This window comes from Patella vulgata, chromosome 9, assembly GCF_932274485.2.
Source record: "Patella vulgata chromosome 9, xgPatVulg1.2, whole genome shotgun sequence".
In the NCBI taxonomy this organism is placed as follows: Eukaryota; Metazoa; Mollusca; class Gastropoda; family Patellidae; genus Patella; species Patella vulgata.
Window position 1 is genome coordinate 34,828,090 of NC_065887.2, and position 22,553 is coordinate 34,850,642.

A 22,553-nucleotide genomic window follows, 5' to 3' on the forward strand; every position below is an offset into this window, starting at 1 on the left:
TGCTCTTCAGTGATGAGAGTCGCTTTCATCTTTATCACGCTGATGGCCGTCAACGTGTGTGGAGACGTCTTGAGCAACGTCTTGCAGACTGCTGCGTCTTCGAAACGAATCATCATCATATCAATGATACCGATCTCACACACGAATTCGTAGATTAAATCATAGATTTCGTGTTTGCTTACTTTTGGAACAAGAGCATCGCTAACGCAGCAATATACGTCCACATTCCTGTTTTGTTTGATATGGTCCAGTTTGCATTGAGGGTCTGTGAAATAAAACTGGGTTGTAGGACTGCTATCAGTTTAACACTTCGTTCACATTAACAGAACACAATTTTTATTTTAAAACAATCGATGTCTTTATTCCAAAAAAATGACGTTTCGAATAGGTATGCAAAGTTTCAAAAGAATCTGTTAAGAATTGCGGTCTGTAGGCAAAACACAAGACACACAAACATTAGGTGTGGCTCTGTCCCAAGGGGTCGAGCATGCACCAAAAATAATAATAGAGGTCGGCCTTAGGATTAAGGAATAAGTATAAAAAGTAGCCTTAGGCTATAAGGAATAAGTATAAAAAAGTTTTCAAGATGATCGATTAAGAAATGCGGTCTGCAAGTGACACACAGACATAAAAAAAGAAAATGGGCGTAGCTCTGCCCCTGGGGGTTGGGTATTCACCACAAATAATAGGGATGTTCCTTAGGATAGAAGGAATATGTATGCTAGGTTTCAAGGTGATACGATAAGAAATGCGATCTGTAAATATAAGGGATGGGCGTGGCTCTGCCCCTGGCGGTCGGGCATGCACCAAAAACAATAGGGATCATCGTTAGGGTATAAGAAATTCATATGAAATTTTTTCAAGACGATTGATTAAGAATTGTGGCCTGTAGGTGACACACAGACATAAAAAGAAAAGGAAATGGGCGTGGCTCTGCCCCTGGAGGTAAAAAAACAATAGGGATCATCGTTAGGGTATAAGCAATTCATATGAAAAAATTTAAAGACGATTGATTAAGAATTGTGGCCTGTAGGCGACACACAGACATAAAAAAGAAAATGGGCGTGGCTTTGCCCCTGGGGGTTGGGCATGCACCCAAAACGATAGGGATGTTCCTTAGGGTACAAAGAATAAGTATGCAAAGTTTCAAGATGATACGTTAAGAAATGTGGCCTGTAGACGACAAACAAACAAATACAAAAAATGGGGGTGGCTCTGCCCCGGGGAGGCGAGCATGCACTAAAAACAATAGGGATCATCCTTAGGGTATAAGGAATAAGTATGTAAAGTTGATACGTTAAGAAATGCGGTCTGTAGATGACAAACAAATAAATAAATATAAGGAATGGGCGTGGTTCTGCCCCTGGGGGTCGGGCATGCACCAAACCAAAAACAATAGGGATCATACTTAGGGTATAAGCAATTCATATGAAAATTTTTCAAGACGATTGAATAAGAATTGTGGCCTATAGGCGACACACAGACATAAAAAGAAAAGAAAAAGTTCGTGGCTCTGCCCCTGGGGTCGGGCATGCACCCCAAACGATAGGGATGTTCCTTGGGGTACAAAGAATAAGTATGCATAGTTTCAAGATGATACGTTAAGAAATGCGGTCTGTAGATGACAAACAAATAAATAAATATAAGAAATGGGCGTGGCTCTGCCCCTGGGGGTCGGGCATGCACCAAAAACAATAGGGGTCATACTTAGGGTATAAGCAATTCATATGAACATTTTTCAAGACGATTGATTAAGAATTGTGGCCTATAGGCGACACACAGACATACAAAGAAAAGAAAATGGGCGTGGCTCTGCCCCTTCGGGTCGGGCATGCACCCCAAACGATAGGGATGTTCCTTAGGGTAGAAAGAATAAGTATGCATAGTTTCAAGATGATACGTTAAGAAATGTGGCCTGTAGACGACAAACAAACAAATACTAGAAATGGGCGTGGCTCTGCCCCTGGGGGTCGGGCATGCACCAAAAACAATAGGGATCTTCCTTGGGGTATAAGGAATAAGTATACCAAGTTTGAAGAAAATCCAGTAAGAATTGCGCCCTGTAGGCGACACAAAGACACACGAAAAGAAAATGGGCGTGGCTCTGCCCCTGGGGGTTGGGCATGCACCCCAAACGATAGGGATGTTCCTTAGGGTACAAAGAATGTGTATGCAAAGTTTCAAGATTATTAGTTAAGAAATGTGGCCTGTAGACGACAAACAAACAAATACTAGAAATGGGCGTGGCTCTGCCCCGGGGGGTCGGGCATGCACCAAAAACAATAGGGATCTTCCTTGGGGTATAAGGAATAAGTATACCAAGTTTGAAGAAAATCCATGAAGAATTGCGCCCTGTAGGCGAACCACAGACACACACACACACACACACACACATACATACACACACACACACACACACACAGACAGGGGCGACGGCATAATACGTTCACATTATGAATGTGGACGTATAAAAAGTAAGTTCGGAACACTGAGAGCCGTGTTAAGGGAACTCAGTTTATCCGTGAGAGGTTTCCTTTCGGCTGAGAGGCGAGCACAGTCTACTAGAATATGGGTAGGAGACACGTCCGGGCCACAGCTGCCCCTTATAGGCTTAAATGTGCGATATCTGAGTGTTTCTTTCACCTTCAGCTTTGTTATTAACCGGCAGATTTTCCTGCTGGGATGATTTACTGATAACTTAGCCTTTAAGGACTCATCGGATCTGAATCTAAAGGTGTCGAGTTCCACAATGGAGTTTTCGACCATGCTTTTAAATTCGTTCATGCTATAAGGGAGCTCGACGCTAGGTTCCTCCAATTGTGACCCCTTTAGGGCGAGCCTGTCCGCCTCTTCGTTCCCCTTAAGGTAGATGTGCGACGGGACCCATGTCAATACTATCTGGTTGCCCTTTGCCAGAGACTTTTCGTACGCTAGGTAGATCTGGGTCAGCAGTTCGGTACGGGCGTCCGACCTCTGATTTCTTATGGATTCCAGACTACTTAGCGAGTCGCTGAGGACAACATAGTTTGAATTTCTTTGGCTGGATATCCACACTACGGCTTCTTTGATCGCATACATTTCCGATGTGTACACAGAGCACATGTTTGGTAGTCTATTTGCTACCTGTAACTCTTTCCCCGGGATATAAATCCCGAAGCCCGTCGTGATCGTCTCGTAAAATGACCGCGCTTATATACCGTCTGCATGCACGTGCAGAATCAACAACGACACCAAGGGGCAAAATCATACAGGTGCTGATTGGCCGTACGAGAGAATGTTTGTTTATAATTCCGAAACATTCCGAGGATTATTCGTTAACTTCCGTTGTTCGGGACGGCGAACCGGAAGTGTCATTTGTAAACACGTTAATGCTCATCTACTGGAACCAAACATACGATAAATAATGGATATAACTGTTAACAAAACTAAGCATAAATGGTGAGTAGGGACTAACCATCCACACCAGAATAATCGCTTCAAATGTACGTACAAAATTAATCAAAGCTGTGATGCACAGCCTGGTGGGTTTTTTTTATTCTATTTTTAGTATCTGGTGGCAATCAGTCTTTCTTATGATTAGTTCTTTCGAACTGATATCCTCGCACAGCCCTTCGTCTTGAAGAGGAATTATCGGTGAGTTAACAATCGTCAGTGTACGCCAGTCATGTCCTGTCACAGCTCATTATACAACCCTTCATCGTCAAGACTAATTATCAGTTAGCTAAAATCATCAATGTACGTCATTCATATCCTCTTACAGTCCCATATATGAACTCTTCTTCGTCATATCCCCTCACAGTCTCATATAACAAGAACATTTCGTCTTCAAGAGGAATTATCAGTGAGCTAAAAATGTCATTCATATCCCTTCACAGCCCTTCGTCTTCAAAAGCAATTATCAGTGAGCTGAAAATGGTCAGTTATATACGCTTGCAGTCCCATATAACAACCCTTCTTCGTCAAGAGGAATTATCAGTGAGCAGAAAATCGCCAACACTCTGTCTACAAGAGGAAGTGAGCTGATAATCTTGTACGTCAGCAATGTCGCCTCACAGTCCCATATAACAACCCTTCGTCTTCAAGAGGAATTATCAGTGAGCTAAAAATCAGTCGGTAAACATGTCACATATTTGCGTCACTCCCGGAATCTTTGTTATACGGAATATTTGGATCGTTGTAACGGGTCTACAACCCACTAGACTATATTTGGAATTTGTTTAACCAATTCGTTAAAAAGGGAAATCTGTGGACGTTGATATTGTCCTTTAAGGTACCTAGATCAGTAGTTGCTAAACTTTGTATCGGTATTTTGTAAGAAAACGATATAAAATATGGCATTTCGTTAATTACTAAAGTTATATTGCCCTAATCGACTAGATACCACCATAAAATGTAATTGTAGTAATCAGCCTTCATTCACTGTTTGTCTGACAAACAATTATCTGTGTGCTAAACAGAGATAAACAGTGATTAATTTACAGCTTATGATTAGATATGTCTGGAGTATTCACATTCTACTCGTGTAACAAAGAAAATAAAATCTTCCTTCATTTCGAAACCTGCAGTTAATTTTGAAAACTGTAATTATAGCCACATTATAATGCACTGTGATATTTGACTGGAGAATACACAATGAATGGATATAGGATCAATTGTTTCTTGTTTCGTCTTCTGTATAAAGTAGGCAACAGGGAGAAAATATGAAAGGCAATTGGAAATCAAAAATAAACAAATTAGATTCGATTGTTTAAAAAAAAACCAACAGCAAACAGACAACACTTCCCCCAAAGTAAAAATCAACACATATTTAGACTATAATAATTATTTCTCTAGTGTATTTTGAGATAAATGAAATAAAATGGGATTTAACGTTTACTGTTCTGCTCTGACTGGGTTAATACAGTGTGCTATGAGGGAAATTTTACCTGCATAGCGGACATTTTTTGTATCAAATTCAAACTGCTAAGGGTACTTTTGCGTGCACGCTATTGCATAAAAAGGACCTTGGGTTTTCGTCCCATCTGAACGACTATACGTTGTCTTTGCCAGGCCCTCTGTCCTGCGCCACTGACAAGGAGAACGACGCCAGAAAATTCCGATGTAACATATTGTCTGTTTAAATGGATGACCCCAAAACAAAAGATGTTTGCATAACGTCCGTGGGGAGTCAAAAGGTTGTATCTGGACTTTGCGAAATTGTCCAGGAGTTCCAAAACTCGCACAGAGGTTAAGAATCAAAATGTCTTACAAAACCGTCACGTCAAAATGTCGAATGTAAAGTTTCGTATTTCTGAGGCTTTTCTCAAATATTTACAAAATGTACGTGTTGCCATTTAAACAGTATGTAACGATCCGCACATATCAAGCACGACATCTTGTGCAGAAATAAGGAGTGAAACTAGTTATTTGTAATGTTATACAGCAAAGACGTATATCTCCGGAAAGGATTAACCTATACATGCTTCAAATTCATAGATTTCACACAGTAGATGCTCAACAATAATTTAATAATACGTATTTAACCATAAAACAATACTGGCTATATTTCATTTGATTGTAATGCTTTGACTAGACCAGTGGTTCTCAACCTTCGTTTGCCAACGGCACACCTTGGATCACATGGAAAAATAGCGGCACACCTGGCTAAATATATATGAAAAATATTTGAATTTTGCAAAATAAAAACATGGCAAGTCATAGACGGCATACAAACGTAGACACAGACTAGTCATAGGCATATAGAATGACACAAATTAAATAAAGAAAAACACAGCTATGGGCTTACTTTATTGCAGTGTTTCGAATTTCATCAGTCAAATAGCTGGCTCCTTTAGTGAGAAATTTTCGTAGTGTGCCGTTCAATTTCGCGGCACACTTAGGAAGATCTCGCGGTTGAGAATCACTGGACTAGACACACAGTTGATTTTTTCAAGAAAAAACGATATTTTCGCTCTTAATAATTTCTTCTTTTTTTTTTTTTTTTTTTTTTTTTGAGCCATATATGACATTGTGAAACAATATCTATAAAACCTCTTTTTATTGGCTTAGAAATACGACAACCAAATAAAAAGATGCGCAAGAAAATTCCCATTTTGAAGAAGCAAAAATAAAAGTGAATTTCGCAAAATATGGCAGATACGACACGCCGACGAAAATTGATTTTAGCAGAAAAAAGAAAACTTTCCTTAAAAATTCACAGGTTTTCTGGATTTTGTTTAGGTTATGAGTGAGGATTTGACATGATTGGATTAAATTAATCTGAAACTCTGACATTTAGTGTTGACACCTTTCTTGGCGAAATTTGCTATTTTACATTGTTCAGAAGACCTCTGTCGAATTTAAACAATTAAGGGTTATATATCGTCGACATTTATAACTCGAAAAATAACATGTCTCGATAGCTTGAATATTATTCAACTTCCTCTGTCAACCTCTCGATCATTCAGTTCATATTATCATATTATAGTATGGACAAAAGGCGCTAAATTTGTAATATCAAACATTCTGCTGTTTTATGTTTGGTTGAAAGGCTGAGGATTGTATATTTTAGCAAATAAAACCCATTAGTTGTTTATTCATATAGTAGATGAGGTCAAAACAAAATGTTTGGCATGTTGACAAAAAAATACAATCTGTTGAAAATAAATTTAAAAATTTAAAAAATGATACCGGTGATAACTTTCATCGAATAGTGGTTTATAATTACTGGGTCGTGATTCCGATCAGACGGGCACTTCAAAACATATTTTTAGTTTAATTGTATACTTCGAAACTACGTATACTTCAAAACTACATACATACAAACTCATTAATTTGACCTCAGCCAAATTTATAAAATTCTCTTAGTTTTTTTATTATACAGACGAACATCTAAATTATGTAGTCGACCTAACCTTACCTCGTGGAATAACTTCTGTTTTTAAAGCGATTATTCAGGTATAAAAGACGCATAGACAGGCATCACTTAAAGAAGTGGGCCAGGTTATTTTGAAATTTATTACCGGAAAAACTACTCTTATTTGAAACTTGTATCGTGTAATGTTATTTGAACCATGTTATTTGAAGCCTGTATCTTGTAATGCTATTTGAACCCTGTATCTTTTAATTTCATCCACGCTTAATAAAGAAACCTGAAACTGTAATTATTCCCTTATTTGAGGCGAAAAGTTCAGATAAGCATAAAACAGATCTGACATTATAAACAGTTATTTTATCGGTACTATTTTCAACGCAGAGTTTCAAGGGAAATAACTACATGAAGACGGCGAAGTTGAATAGGTCTCAGGCCACATTTTCCGGTGCAGGTCAATTTTAAAATTGTGTAATGAAAATTCAGGTTAAAAGCTGACATACTTTACAAAGACTTTAATGATGTTAATTCGGGTTACTTTGCTGGGTTCATACATTTTCAAAACTTCATTTGGCCGAACGCTTCGAAACATAGACGGAGCTACTTTTGCTTCAAAGTTTGTATGCACAAATTTTAAGAAGCATTCTTTAACATGAACCTCATAGCCCTGATACACTTGTGCCCTTAAACCAAGACTATTCAAGGGCCTACATTAGTTGGTATCATAAAAGAAGACGCAATTGTTGGTCTGTCGCCATAAACATATACAGAGTTCCTTCCCATTAAATACTATCCCATAACTTCTTCATTCACTCCTAGCTTCAAAGATATTTATAGAATATCTCGACCTGTTAGGGCACAAGAAACTTGATATTTTCGTACTACGGAGATGTCAGTATATTATATAAAATATAAACCCTGAGTGGAACAGTGAGTAAAGCACTAAGCATGAGGTCGGATCTCGGTTTTGATCATGAGCGTTAATCGGGATTTTCAAACGTGGTGTACCCTTGCCAATAGTGCACGAAGGAGGACCTGGTAAGGAGCAGCAACCAATCTGTCAGATTGTCGGATAAGATAAGACAGCGGGGAATCGAAACCACGTCACTCTATTCAATGACTGACATATTGATCGAAGGCGCAAGCGTTAAACCATTCGCCCCCCCCCCCCCCACACACACACACAAAGAACATCGCAGTAAAGTAGGGGTAAATGTAATTGATCTCACTGTCTTTCTTTTCTCTCATTATTTTTGTATGAAATATCAAGTGTTTTACCCGTCCGTGAGAAATATTAGATGTTTTACCCATCCATGAGAAATATTAGATATTTTACCCATCCATGAGACATAGTAGATATATTACCCATTCATGAAAAATATTAGGTGTATTACCCATTCATGAATATTTATACTATACGCCAGTCACATCACTCCGATTATATTGCGCGAACACGTGAAATGGAAATAAGGATGTCACAAACTGTCAACTTGTTCACGAACCCAACCACCTCTCCATTTTGCTTGTTTCGATCAATTGTTGATCCGTAATATCATTATATTGGATTGCTCTTTTTTTTTATCTGTCCGTGTTACATTTTTTCCACATCTCTTTACTTGGTCTTGTTAGCCGCATTTATTTGCATTACACGATGCATGCAAAACTGCCCTTCTCCTATAAACACTTCCAATCGATACGTGTATTTAGGATTTCTGAAGCTCTATCAGATTCTTACCGCCTATTTTAGGTTCTGTGGGATGAAGAATCAACTAATTATGACTATCTACTTGTAACGAAATATCAGGATTCCTTATATTTACCAGTATTTGCCCCTTTTTGCTTTTTTTATTGTTCATTTGGTTTCCGTCAGAGGTCTTGGTGACTTAGTTTACGTAATTCCAAATTTTAAAACACACATAAATATGACATATGCCCTGCAACATCACGCACTGTCCTGCTGGTACATTTCCATGTTAAGAATGCTAGGGGCTAATCAACAGGAAGTATCGGACGAATAATGTCTTAATGCTTTTACCATTGTACTGCGTTATTCCATTTATATAATATTAAGCCCACTTAAAACTCCTCTTCTCGAGTCGGAAAACAAATCATTCAAGAGATAGAAAGTGCAGAATATCAAAGAAATGAAATGTTTTTTCTAAATACAAATGTGTGGGAATACTGAAAACATTCTAGTACTTGCTAGAAAACTGAAAAAAAAACAGCACAGTAAGATGTCACTGTACGCATAGAGGACAAAGCCATCCAAGAAATGACATGGGGTTCAACGTCCTACCTTTCTGCGGGGAATCGAAACCAGTGACATAAATTATGATGCAACGCACACGCGTTAACTAGTCGGCCAACTAAAGCCCTATATACACTTGTATATTTTAGTCTTCTGTTGATAACGACGATGGGTCGAGATATTCAGCTTGAAATGAGTGTTGGGGATGATGAGTATTGGTTTGATTATAGATGGTATCATTGGCTGTGTAGAGCATAATATTCACTATTTTACCCCCAAAACTCACACGGCGAAAACCGCAGTGGTTTTATGTGCATGCGCGAGTTGAGCATTGGTTCATTCTTGACTTGAGTGGGTAGGCCGTGGACTAGGGTAGGTCCATACCTCCAACAACCCAATAGATTCCTCTGTAAACTATATCTCTAATGCTACATCAAACTAAAACAAAATTAAAATCACATGATAACCGATTGGAAAGCATATACATGCCGACAGATAAATACATACAATATTTCTTAAATACACTTCATTTTACCTTTTCAAGCAATTTCCTTTAGGTAGTTTTTTTGTTTATTAACTGGTAGGTAGAACAATTCTTGATGCTACAGTCTGGTCGCTGAGCACACTCGGACTACGCTTCAGAGTTTGTAGTAAACAGCTGTCATAGAAAAAAAAGAATGAAATGAAATAAACAAAACAAAAATATCAGAGCTAAGGATTCGATTTTCATATTCACCCGCTCTGAACTTAAAAATAGACTTCATTAATAAATATACTTTGATAAACATAATTATTATCTTTACAATTAAAATTAGACAGCCTATTCGCATTGCATATATGTTATATGACAGTGTTGGGGATAACAAATTGGCCTATATGTGTGAATTATTCTTTGTTAATAGGGGCAGCACCGATAGAAACTCAACTTCCGGTTAATGTACGTTATTTGATTTTTTTTAAAATTCTGAATTTAAAGCATGATTATGTCCATGACAAGTCGGTTTTTAATTTTTTGATGAATAGAATATTGTCTGAAGTGCATAAATTTCGGTTTGAATAACCATACGTAAAGACATGGAACATATTTTAATTTTTTAAAATGCCAGAAAAATCGGCCCAATAAGCAGATGCGGGTTCAATTGTCATATTCCACATTCTTTCAACCATCTCTCGCCAAGTGCGGTTATATATCTTGATATTACTAAAATAGTATTAACATGATTCTTAATTATTCATGGGAATATGCGTATAACATAAAAATGCTGGGGTTGGTTCATTTTTTTTGAAGAACAGAAAGTCCCTGCCGTTGCAAACCAAAAGTACAGCACATTTTTAGTAGCTTGAAAGAATAGTTCACGGCATTAATTGTGCTTGGTGTCAATCGTTATCAAATTCTATCAAAGATGTGATTTGGACTGAATCATTTCACACCCGAATTCTATTTATTTAAAAGTTCTTGATGTTCCTTTAACCATTTTACAGGAAGAAAAGTATTCATGGCAGTAATTGTGTTGCGAGTCAGGAGTAAATTTCTTGATAGGTCTTGTTATCCAATCAGCAGCGTTAATTCCAATGGGCTGATTTGATTCCAAGATGGCTGCACGTGGTTCCCCCAGGCTACAAAATAGAACAAAGTAAGATAATTGCTATTTGACTGGATATTAAAAGGTATTTGATGCTCATTTGACGCAAAAAGTGTCTGGAAATCCTTCGAGCGAAGCTCTATATAGTCCATATGACATGCAGTAAACACTGGGGTGATGTATTACGTCACCAAAGAAAAAAAATCACGCTTTGAAGAAAACTTAGTAACTGTTCTGTAATAAGTTAACTGATCTTCTGATTTTGGACTCGGGGAATATGCCACATTGTCATATAGTTATCGAATTGCATTATTCCATACAGTAAAATATTAGCTAATACTAGATCAGTAATTCCCAACCGGGGTCCAAGCGGACCTTCAGTGGTGAATGGGGTTTGTCAGGGGTTCACGGTGGGCTGGGAGTGCTTTGTATTTTTTAGGGGTGAATGGAGTCTCCGGGGGGTGATTGCTTTTGTTGTGGTGTAAAAAGGTCCACAGCGACCCAGGCGCGATATGTTGGTATTGTCGGCCACACACAATGGTAGTAGCAGTCATTGTCTGATTTCCGATACCGATTTCAAGACTTGCAGGAAACAGAACTTGAGAGGCACAATCAAATGGAACTGGCTTAACCCCAAAACAATGACTCTGACAAGGTGTTGCACAAATCCAATGGGGCGCTGATGTCGGTGTCAGAAGAAGCCATGGAGAAGTATCCCAGCATGACAACGGAAGCGAGGAATAAGCTGCTTGCTTTTCCGTCATCCTTACCTCTGAAGTGTGGCTACACTGCGATTGTGGACATCTTGACTAAGAAGAGAAACGTGCTGTATATCTGCGACCCGGGCCACCTCCAGTTGAAACTTACTACTATTCAGCTTCGCATTCAGGCACTGATTGAGATTCATCGAGAACAAGGCTCCCATTGACTGCTTTTGACTGAATGCATCAACAATAGTATGTAATAGTATGTTGGTTACAAAACATGAATAAAGCTATGCGACACATTGAATATCAATACATAACTGACGTTTATGACCTGGAGGGGTTGAATGAGAAGTATGGGGCTCGAAAGCGGGTGAACGAAGGAGAGAGATTGAGAAACACTGCAGATAATTATATTATGATTAAGACATATTTGTTGCGTGCTAAAACGTTATTTGTTGTTCTTGATGCATATTCCGAGATAAAAGATCTACTGAAATGATGGTAAAAGTATAAAACATGCCTCATTAAAGCAGTTTGAAACCCGCACAACTTGGTAAATGACAGTTTAGAGGACTCAGTTTATTTCAACCACACGTAAATAGCACTTGAATAACGTTAATAATGTTTGACAAGTGCATGTGAGGGTTACACTGAATTCAATTATTACATAAAAGTTACTAACCATTCTTAATGACCAATGATATCCATTCAACACGAATCCAACATCCCTATTAGTATTGGCATGTTTTTGTTTTCCTCTTTTTTTAGTTTAGCAGCCTAAAAACTAAATCTGTAGGCATGTTCCAATGAATTAGATTGACCAAATTTTGGCGGTTGTCGACCTCCAAAACCACTCCATAGAATAAAACCAAATTTGCTTATGTTTTGTAGACGGTGCAAAGGGAAACGATTTGCGTTTTGTATATTTCTTTTTTTTATTGTATACCCAAATCACTGCATTTCATGTCAACACATAATTAATAAAGTTAAGTTTTAAACAACAATCGTAAATGCACCGAATAAAATATACAAAATATTTCATTTCCTTCAAGAATTCTCACCAGCAAACCGGTTGCAATTCAAAGCAATTTATGTGATAAGTAAAGTAAGTACCTTAAAAAATATTGTAGACCGCATTGGAAATAAAGCAGCGTATATCTTTGCTGATTTTCAAGGGCTACCCTCAATAGACCGGTGGTCGTTTACGAAATAACAAAATTTAATTTTCGGCAGTTTTACATGGAATCGGACCCACTGAATCCATGTTTTGCATCTGGATCAATGTCAGCTTTGAGGGTTTTTTTTGTAATTAGCTAATCAATATTTAATTAAAATCTCATAGGCCACAATCTGGTTCCGATTTAGATGAAACTTAACACATTATGATGGTGCACGACAGATCTGAAATGAAATGAAATTAAATGGGGTTTAACGTCCTACTGTTCTGCTCCTATGCTGGGCTAATGAAGACGGGCATACGCCATACAGTGTGATATGAGGGAAATTTTGCCCGGGCAGCGGCACAATCGCCTACTCTTATATCGAATTCCAACTGCCAAGGGATCTTTTACGTGCATTCCAATGTATACATAGGACCTCGGTTTTTCGTCTCACCCGAAGGACTAGACAGCTGAACTTTCTCGGCCAATGCAGGAATCGAACACCCGACCTCCAGGCTAGCGAGCCAGCGTCCTACCCACTTAGCCACGTGATCCCCGCATGGCAGATCTGAACTTCTTGGGTTATGGCACCTGCCTTTTACGCAAAACGTGAAATATGTACTACGTTTAAGGACCCCCCCCCCCCCCGTGGAGTCTCCAATGTTTGTCTGTTTCCGAATGAGTGTGATTTCGGTGTGCATCGGACCTTCCAGGGTTATATCCACTTTTCTGAAATCTTATAGTTTTTAACAGATTTATTACAAATTTGGTTTGAAACATTGGTGTCATGAAAGGACGATGCCTATCGACAATCAGCATTCCGCGACCTTTCGTTCATAGTTATGTCCCCTTTGTGATTGCGCTAGAGGCTACAGATTTCAACAAATCCGTTACAAATTGGTTTGAAGCATTGGGTTCGTAAAAGACGAACCCTATCGATATTCATTCTGTTCCGGAATCTCCACCTCACCCTTTGCCGAAAACCTTCTGAACCCAATACAGGCTACAGCTTTTAACATATGTATTTTTCAAATTCGAAGTAAATCACCGAGGCAATGAGAAGACGAGCTCTATTGATTTTACCAATTGTCTGCCCATCTCTTCCAAAGTATGGGCGCACCTTCCATGACAACCAATTGAGTTCGGAGGAACCTCGCTGTCTAGTCAAACACGTTTACATATTGGCTTGCAGGTAAAATACCCTTTGGCAGCTTGAATTCGATATAAGAGTGGGCCGTAGCGCCGCTGTCCAGGCAAACTGTCCCTTATAGCACACTGTATAGCGTATGCCCGTCATCATGGAGAAGGAACAGTAGGACATTAAACCCCATTTTATTGCAGCACTATGTAAAGTAGTAGACAGGACTTCACACCCTCCCGTGTGATCGATTTCGGTAGGTTACATAGTTATTTGTATAAGAGGGTCAATAATGCATGGGAATAAACTATTCATTATCCAATTATCCAAATAATAATTAGCTAATTACTAATTTAAAAAGCCCAGATTGACAGTGATCCAATAATGAATTTATGCATTCAAGGGGTCCGATTCCATATAAAAAAATCACTATAAAATCTATAACTCAACATGGTGTCATTCTCAATAATTGGGGTTTAATTAATTATAAATTACCGAGACCATCCCAGGCAGGACCTATTTCAACGTGCCTACAGGAATGAACATGCCCCTGGATAACGTGCTTTGAAAATATGAAAAAATGCAATGCAGCTTTGTGAATCTGGCAAGATTGTATGGGAAAATTTAGCTATCATTATGATCATCGACCACTTTCGATTTCTGTTTAAAGTTTTGTATTGTTAAAGTATTCCCACCACAACCTAAAGCACGAAAATTACATAGCAGAACTTCGTCAGGTGCAAGTAACAATGACTTTGGCTGTTTCTTTGGATTGTTAATGAAACTGATACACAGTTATAAATATAAATTTGTTAATTTTGGTTATAAAAGTATAAAAGTGATATAGTGTTATCGGAAGTCAAATTCTGGAAATTTTCACAGTACCTAAAAATCCCGGAAACCGTGCTTCGTCAATATAAAACCTTAAAATAGTCCCCTATTCCAGGAACCAGTTGCGAAAATGGAATCGGGGGTGGGGGGGGGGGGCTATTTTATCTAGAATCTTTATTACAGGTTCATAATTCAAAATATTTGTGTCAAGGTAAACAAACGGGATTTTGATTAATTACTTAATTATTAATTAGCTACTTACTAAAAAAAAGGCTGATGCAGTGATCCAATAGCGAAAAATATAGTCAGTGTGTCTGATTCCATATAATACCGTGGCGTATATAAGACCTCAGATTAGATCACTTATCAGATTACTGACAAGGTATTTTCGTATCAAGCCCCATGGACTTTATTAAACCCACACTATGACATAAGCCTAAGCAATGTTGTTAAGAAGAAAGAAAATCAACAAAAGCTATCGAGGGAATTCTAGACGAACAGTTTTTCATATGTAAATAATCCAACGGCCCAGCTATGTGTTTTTTACCGCGAGCACTTCGCTTTTCCATATAAAGCAAGCGGATTCTTTTTCCCCGCGGGTTTTTTTTTCACTATCCGCAATGACGACGCCAAATATCAACTGGACCTCCTGTTTTAACTTGTTTTTATTATGACAAAGGGAGAAGATTACCCGCCGTCTCTTCTCACGACAGCGAAATTATAAGTGTGTTATAAGGTGATTTTTCGATATACAAGGACTTTTTTTTTTTTTTTTTTTTTTACCAATTTTCAATCCTTTAGATGTAAATAATTTAAGTAAATCAACCAGAATATCATATTTATTGTATTGGAAGTTAAATTTGTAACAACAAACTTTCTTGGATTTATCATTATACTTGATAACGACTTGTGAAATCTTGTTAAGTGCAAAGAATGCACCTGCATCAAAATTTCTCTAATGGTCGCCTTCAGCTATTTGACAGTACGTCTACGAATTAAAATTGTTTTCAGATTTATTCTTAGATTGAAGATATTATTGGGGTTCATTGCTTATAGCGAAAATTGCATATTTTCTAAGGAAACATAGTATTTCTATATCTATGGCTTAATACGTTGTCAGATCACTACTATTCAATCAAACGAATCATTCTAGCACGTAAAAAAATATTCACGTAAAAATTGGAAATAATTTTCACTCGCTGACGGTATTTGGAATTTGTGTCATTTCTTTTCACTGGATAACTAAGTCGACACAACGAAAGAGTTGACTGGATTGTCAAGGTCCGTGCTTAAATAGATAAGGATAATGATACCTGGTTGAGCGAGACTTTTCAAACCTGCACGGGTGATAATAGCACCGTAAACGTCAACGTTGGATTTAAAATGAAGATGATATTTGTCATTTCTCGACTGACAAGTGAATTATAGGATTTAGGATATTCTTTAACAAGGTAGGACTCTGTGTATAGATGCCATATATAAATTTAAGGCTTTATTTTAGCATATTTTAAACATATGACTTTAAAAAAAAAGCACGCAATTCTCGCTTTAAAGTGACATTTAATTTTTTTACAAAAAAGGTTGATTTTTGTAATTTTGAATGCTTTGACCATATTCTATCTGATTGAAAGAAAGAGAGGAAGAGATGGGATTTAACGTCCACTCGACACAAACTACGTAATTTCGGGACCAAATTACGGTTTAATTTTATTTCAATTATTCGCTTGCGCGTAGGGGTCTTTAGCAGTGGGATGAAACCGGAGGACCCGGAGAAAAGCCGATGAGGTTGGACAGGCAACCCTACTCCTTATCACGTACAACCGGTGAATCGAAACCACGCCAGTTGACTCAAGGACAGACCTTATGATACAGCGCTCACGTGCTAACCTTTCGGCCAATCAATCCCCCTCTATCTGATTAAAAAGGGCTTTGACATGACTGTAAGTTCGTGTTCATATACTATTGTTACGTGTTGTTGTGTCTTTATGTTACACGTAACATCTCTTCACCAAATAAATATAAATAGAACTCCAATAACTTTATAATGGTATACATCTCTGTATTTTAGACTAGTATTCGCCGAGTTGTTGAAAATACGCAGCTTGCTACATTGAGGAGGTTTAGGAATGAGAGAGAGAAGAGAGAGAGAGAGAGAGACGAGGTTGGACAGGCGACCAAACTCCTTGCCACGTACAACCGGGGATTCGAAACCACGCACAGTTTGCACGTGCTAACCATTCGGCCATCCAACAGTCCGGAATGCGTGTGCGTCTTCAGCAATATGTATGTTCCCCCACGTTTGTTACACTATATTTCTTTGTAATCTAATAAATAAACTATGTAGTATGTGTCATATTATATAGCTATAGGTAGTGGTGGTCATGGTGTAAAGTATATTTACTCTTTCTACAGCGGATTCTTTTTATGCGAGACAAGTGTCCCCAATCTGTTTCACAGAGAATTACGAGTCTCGTAAAATATCTCTGTCATAGATGACTGCCTTAACACGTGCTGTCACAGCACGCGGTGTGAATCATTGGCTGAATGGCGCGTGCATTGTTTACATAAGACATAACTGCTTCGGAGAGAATGATGCATTTTAGTCATTTTAATACCCATTTACACTAAATCGGAAATAATTTTTAACTACAAATACGTCAAACGCCTTTATTTATTTTTCCAATATATACAAAAAATGTTTTAGAATTTAATTTGTCGCAGGAAAAAAGTTAATATTTCTAGTTCATTAAGCCGCATCAATGTCATCCTTATCAGTGATTGTCGCGGCCAAGCAAATATTCACTGCGGATCAGTGTGGAGTGTCCCATCTAATTTATTTTAAAAGAGTTGCAGCCAACGAAATTAGCCGTGATCAATTTTTCTTACCTCCATAATGCTCAACTACAAGATACGAAACTCTAATTTAATTGGTTGGTTGGCTTCAAAAACAAAAGTTTATTTATAGTAATTGACGTTATTGCCAGATAAATAATGTAGCTTAAATTAATATACATATTTATTATCAAGGACTGATAAATGGCGACAAATCATTCTGATTTGAAAAGAAGTACTGTCGCTTTAATTATGAAACTTCTTGTATCCGCAACCCATTCAACAGATGTCCACTAGTGTTGCAAAATCAATATACACCAGACTCCAATTTTTCTGTTGACAGGTTTCCGTTTCAGCAACGTATTCGGACCTTTGGCAATTGGCAGCCTTGTTTATAAGGTTTTCTTTTATCGATGTTTAATTTGTCAAATCCCAAAGACACCTGGTTATAACGAACTATTAACCACTCATGTTGCCTTATGGAATGTTTCAAAATGTATTAATTAGGAATAACATAAACAGTAGTTATGCCGATCTCCCGTCCCCCCACCCGGACCAAAGCAGCAGTCCAAGATTTGCCAGGTTACAAGTGAGTAAAGAGTGTTTAAGTATACAAACTGAAATAAACCAAATAGCTTCTCTCAAGGTTTCAGTTCAACATAATATTATTGAACCGTCCTGGAATGGTTGTTATATTTACTTAAAGGGATTACGTAACTTGTTTAAAGTATTATTACTACGATTCATAGAACTGTTACATGTAGAAAAACGATTCTGATAGAAAGTACATTAATAGTCTAGTATAGAAATCAGAAAAAAGTAAGCGAAACGAAATGGGAATCTATTTTGGAACAAAGAAAGTCAACTTCGAGTGCAAATAGAGGCTGGACAATTTACACAATAATTTGCATAAAAATTATACTGTTCATTTTCATCTTTCATTCATTTTTTTTACGTTCATCAATATATTACATTGCGTGATTGTGCAGTTGCGTTACGGTAGACAATTAGCCGCCCTGTTATTTTACGATGACTTGATCACCAGTAGTTTATGATTTTTAGGTCAGTGAGTAATCGATCACTAGAGCGAAGTGTAAAGGAATCTGACGATGTCCGCTATAATTATGGGATGTAATTTTATCTATCGTTTGAAGTTAAAATCTTGCAAGGACTTACCAAGTCTTTGGTTACTGAACTACAGACTTTATCTTGTCAATTAGATATGGTCAATGGCCTTTATTGATCAAGGAATGAGTAATAAGTGTGGTCTTATTGGGTTTCATTTAATACTACGATTACTTGAAATCAAATTGGTTAAAGGCCATTTATTCATTAGTCAAAATCATAACGTGTCTGTACGTAGCTACAAGAACGTAGCTAAAACATTGAGATATTATGTTTGTTTTAGCTATAAATGAATACCTTTAGTTTCACCTGGCTAACTTTATTTCATAAAGATGCATTAGAGAAGAGCTAAATCGGCCCATGGCGAGTTTTTCTGGCTTCAAATGTTATAATATACACATTTATTTACATGACGGGCCCATAATCAACTCTCTAGATCATCAGGTGACAGAGATTTAAATGGATTTGAACGGCAGCTAGATCAAAGATTTAAAGATAAAATGGACAATTGAGTCTCAATTGCCCAGAACCGTTGCGACGATAATAAACAATCTACGCTACATTTTCTAACATTCAAAACTCCGCTCAGAATAAAGTAATTTGAATGAAATTTTCAATATATTCAATTTTTCATTGTCTATTTTTGAACTATTATAGCCAGAATGGCCAACTCTTCATCAAAATCTTACCTAATGCATCTTTAATTAATGCATGTAACAGCTAAAAATATAAGATAATTTTATACCTTTAGAACTAATTAAACTTTCCCGACCCAGTGTAGAGACACACCTTTCGCCTGACTGCATGAATTATCGGTTAAGTTAAGTTAACCAAGTGGTGTTTTTAACTCACTTGACTGGCCATCGAAGTCCATTCATAGTTACGATACATTACTCATGCGCCGACCGGCCCAATGTAGCGACACAACTTTCGCCTAACCGCAAAAATTGTCGGTTAAATTAATCAAGTGGCGTTTTTTACGGACATAAAGGCAATCGAATCCCATTCATAGTTACGGTGCATTACTCGTGTACCGATCCGTACACGCCTCTATGTATGAAAAATGGCCGGAGTCTGTATTTTGCGTTATTTATTTGTCTGGATTGGATTTTGTACACGCCATATATTTATCCCCGCCATCATGACGTTAACGTCAGACTTCTTCCATTTTAAGATGTCGGGCATAACAACAGCTTTTAACGCTTCGATTTAAAAGAGACGATTTGTACCCATGTCAGGTAGGATTTTATGCCTAATTGCAATTGGGTGTTTACTTCCTTTATCTCCAGGCACGCAGGGTCAAGAGATGGGGTACCCTCTCTATAATCTGTATGTGTCCATTCCTCTCAAACACGTTTAAATGACGAATTTTACATTGCAAGTATTTACAGATGTTAACGCCCACATGCACAGTTTGTACTTAATATCTTGTGAACTCTACAGGCCAGAGGTATTGTCGGATGGTTGGTCATAAGGATATTTTTATTTCTCACGTGTTTAATTAAATTTTATGCATCTTTGTTTTATCGAACAAATTTTCTTCATTTGAAGACTTACACACATTCCATAACTATATAGTTTTTTGTAAAGCCTTTGTAATTCCTCATATTACCATACGGAAGAAGCCAGTCGAAATGCCTTGTCATGATTGGAGAAACATGAGTTTGTTCTTTTTTACATAATATACAAACAAAACGTGAAAGTGTCAAATTTTCCATAAAGTTTAAACAAGAATTCAGCTGACTTCTACAGTTCCAAATGTTGGGGTAGCCTTTCTGTTCACAAAATAACAAGATGGTGACAGCACTAAAGGTAAACTCTTCCATTTTCTTTGTTGTGTGTGTGTGAGAGAGAGAGGGGGTTTAACTTCCAATTGACACAAACTAGGGCATTTCGGGACTAACATATGGTTCAATTTTAATTCAATAATTGGCTTGCGCGTAGGTGTCTTTAGCAGTGAGAGGAAATCGGGAGACCTGGAGAAAACCCACGAGGTTGGACAGACGAGCGCACTCCTAGTCACGTACAACCGGGGAATCGAAACCACACCAGTTGACTCAATGACGCTCTAACCATTCGGCCACCCAACCCCTTTCTTTTTTATGCTAAATAGATATAAGTACTACCTCCACAATAATCTTGCATTCCATGGGTATATTTGACTGAGAATTATGATTATAACAAGTAGGTGATACTAGATACCATACAATTATCGAAAATGCAGACACTGGTCTAATAGGAGCAATATATTTCGCACGGGGCGATCTGTATCTCAATCATCAATTGATAGCTTTGTCAATTATACATAATTTACCTACTCTGATTCCATTGTACAAAAGCATCAGGAAGTGAAATATGATCGAAAATTACATGCAATTACATGTTGACTTTTATAGATGAAGTTCCTTGACAGGTGAGCTCCAAAATGACATAACAATCAATTTAAACATAAGCTATAATGCACCTTTCAAAAAGAACACAATACAAACCTAGTGGTGCAGAAATGGGTGGGGGTAAGACGGAATAAATGAATTAAATGGGGCTTAACGTCCTACTAGCACCGACCAGGCTAATGAAGACGAGCATACGCCATACGGTGTGCTATGTGGGATTTTGTTTTTTGCTCAAAGGTTATTTCTGATTTCGTCCCATCCGAACGACTAGAAGTGTTACCTTGCCAACCACAAGGAGAAACCACACTATTGTGAATTTATTCCCAATATGAAGACAATTTATAACCCAGGTTCTGATATTCCAGTAACAGTTTAGGAATCTCTCGCTATAATTGTTGCTCTCTTAATTCTAGTAAATATAAAACAGTTAATTAAAGGGGCTAAGTCTCGAACAACAAGTACCGTTGTTAAGATTTTCTGTTCTGGAGCTACCCCTACCCCTTCACTGAACCTTATTAATGAGACTACAGTTTTTAACTAATTTATTTTCCAATTTGGTGTGAAGCATTTGAACTGTGGAGTGATTAACCATATTTATTTTGAATTTTGGTTTGAACCCTGTTAATTTTCAGATCCAAAGATATATTATTTGTTAGTAAAAGTTTGTGCTTTATGCTTTATCATATCTGATTCACATGCAAGTTTTCCTTTGGGATAATCTGCTGTCTATGACTATTTTTCTTTCGTGCCAAAGCTGTTGTAGGGACGCATTTCTACGCTTTGCGTGGCTATCTGTTTTATATATAAATTCATTACCCGCCAAGATCATCAAAAGAAAATCGTCGTATTGACCACGTGTTTTCCACAAGCCCTACGAAAAAAAACGGAATACCCCGAATCTTATAAAACTGCTATCTGATTAAAATACAGATCTATATTTCGTTTCGTTTTTTATACTTTCGATGGCCTGCATACCATGAAGATCTGACCAGTTGTAGTGGGGGGTCGCGTCAGGGGTCATACGAACTTTTGATTAACTAATCAGCGTTGATATTTCTACTGGAATACCCACAGTTCTGTAAAACGCACGCCAAGAATTTGCCGTAACAGACCGTTTCATTGGCTTATCCATCACATCAATCAGAACGCGGGTTATATAACAACTCTTCCAGATCCTAGTGTAGTACAGTCAAGTAAAACGAAATTTTGAACGAAACGAAATAGGATCTGTGTTTTAACAAGATTGATAAAACTGGCTCTTAATAATAAAATTAGCCATAGTGACCGTTTTGGGGATTTGGCACTCTGTGCGTGTTTGAGCCTTCGGGAAGAAACCCGGAAGTTCCTCGTGTACTCATTGACATTCACATCCAAGAACCCTAGAATTAGAGTTGACCGAAACGCCGCTGTACAAAATCATAGGAAGAATACCATATAGTCGCTAAATGTCTAAAGTAATGTATTCCCCACTGAAACGAACAGACTAAAATAAAAGGTCATGCAATGACGGTAAGCGTGGTTTTTTTTGTTTGTTTTTTTTTTTTCGAATATAAAATAATTTTTGTTGGAATCGTGCCAACAAAATCAAGCATCAATTAATTAAGATACAAATATAAATACCTACGCAGTGTTTTTTTTATCGTTTTGTTTTTTCTTGCACACATTAGTAAAAATAGAATTTCTATA